Raw genomic sequence first — 2,110 nt, forward strand, 5'->3', positions numbered from 1 at the left:
TCACCTCTCAACATGGCCACATTGGGGATTAAGTTTCAACAGGCTTAACAAGGGACAAACATTCAAACCATAGCATTTAGGACGCTGCTTACAGCATATCTTGTTAAGTCCTAACCCACCAATCTTGGAGAATCTTCTCATTTTTATTGAAACTCTTTCACTTCTTTTCCATTAATTTTCACATCTTAATTTTGTAATCCTTATTTCTAGTAAACTAGAGCCCTACTCTGTTTTAATAATTCTAGATCTGATTGTATACTGAGATTTCAGGATAACCCACAAGCTTCATACAAACAGCAAATATAAATTCCAAATCAACAGAATGCACATAAAAATCTATGTAGCTTTGCAGGGTCTATGTCTTATTTGTATTTATTTTCCTAGTATACGTAAGACAGAAAGGAGGAACCCATATGTTTGTTGAATGAGTAAGTGAAACTATTGTCTTACCCTAAAACAAAATCTCTGTCTGGTAGACTATAATTCTTAAAATGATACTCAGCTAATAGGAAAAAATAATGCCTCAACTTTCCTCTTTCTTATGACGGAATTCCTTCCAATTCTTCCTCACTTCTTCCTATGGCAAACATGTGTCTTTCTTGGAAATCCCTATCTTGAAAAGGTATACTATGACTATTATATTCAGGGACAGAATTTAGTCTTTATTTTCTCCAAATTATGAGGCACACAGATAATACTATATTTCAAAGTGGCAATGTGTGTGTGTGCGTGCTATTTAACTTCACGAGTATCAGAAAGAAGAAATCCACAGGAATCCTTGCAAGGAGAAAAGAATTGGAGTATAATTACTCATATCCTGCCGCAAAATTGTTCTGAGTAATTTTTTATCTGCCCTGAAGGTAACTATACACAAATTCATATTTCTTTTAAGCCATCGACAACTAGGACCTGCAGTAGTATGTAGGACCGCGTATAAGGCCTACTCTTCAGTCTTTGGGAAACTAGCACATAGATCCTATCCTAGAAAGCAAAAGAAAAAATGGAAATAAACTATGTTAAATTTCTACCGTGTGCTTGGCTGTAGATTAGATACTTATGAATATTACACTAACTTATGATCCCAATATCAGAGCAGCCATCTTGACCGTGATGCTCAAGGCTGTATCCAGAGTCCAGGAGCACCAAACACAATGGTAAGTGTTCAACAGTAGCTAAGATTGGCTGGGTACTTATACGCCATGCACGTTTATAAGCACATTTCACATACCAAGTCATTTGATTCTCATGCTGATACAATAGAAGAGGTACTATGTCCATTTTATGGGAGAGAAAACTGAAGCTGAGAGGTGAAACAATGTACCCAAGGTCACACAGGTGGCAGAGCTAGGACAGAAACCTAGGCAATCCAACTTTATAGCCCATGCTTAATCACTATGTTAGATTTGTTGAATGAATAAATCAACACTGATTCTTTAGGAAAAAATGTACCTTTTCCAGAGCCGTTGTGCTTGCCTTCTGTTGCAGAAATAAAGCAGTAAGTTTCCCTTCTTGCTTTGCAAATCCCAGGTAAAGTCTCTTTCTCCCACACTTCACCTCTTGTTCTTCACAGCTCAGTACTAATCATCAGCCCATAATGCAGTGTAGAATTGCCAACACCATCCCGATGATGTAGTTATTTCCAATTGGCACTTGGGAGCAGTGAGGATAGGAGGCATTACTCATAGCCAAGAGTACAGATGTTTCTAATTGCTTTCCATTACCAAGAATAACAGCTGTTTACATCTATCAGCAAATAATTCACAAGAGCTCCAGACTATTAAGATAACACACCCCACCTGGTCACCATCACAAGTTGTCAAGGCCAAGATAGAGGCTGCCAGAATCCCCTTCTGCATCTCTGTTCATCAACTGACAGCATGTGTCACCTTCAGATATCCTTATGCTACCCCACAAGCTCTGGCTTCTTGGTGGCCTGACACATCAAATGGACATATGGATTCTTCATGGCTTTGCAGTAAATGTTTTATGGTTATCTTGCAGCCAAGGGCAGCTGACATGGAGAAGCAAGGGACTTGCAAATAGCCTGATGAAAGAATTTCTGCACTTTTTTCACATAAGAGGAAGTGTTCTGCTTAGAGGAGTTTTGTAA

At 38.4% G+C, this 2,110-nt stretch overlaps 1 pseudogene; it reads right to left on the reverse strand.

Annotated features, from left to right (window-relative positions):
• Positions 1 to 2,110, reverse strand: part of LOC103606293 — a 10,110-nt pseudogene that overhangs the window by 1,487 nt on the left and 6,513 nt on the right.

Source organism: Galeopterus variegatus, unplaced genomic scaffold (genome assembly GCF_000696425.1).
Source record: "Galeopterus variegatus unplaced genomic scaffold, G_variegatus-3.0.2 Scaffold6448, whole genome shotgun sequence".
Taxonomy (NCBI): Eukaryota; Metazoa; Chordata; class Mammalia; order Dermoptera; family Cynocephalidae; genus Galeopterus; species Galeopterus variegatus.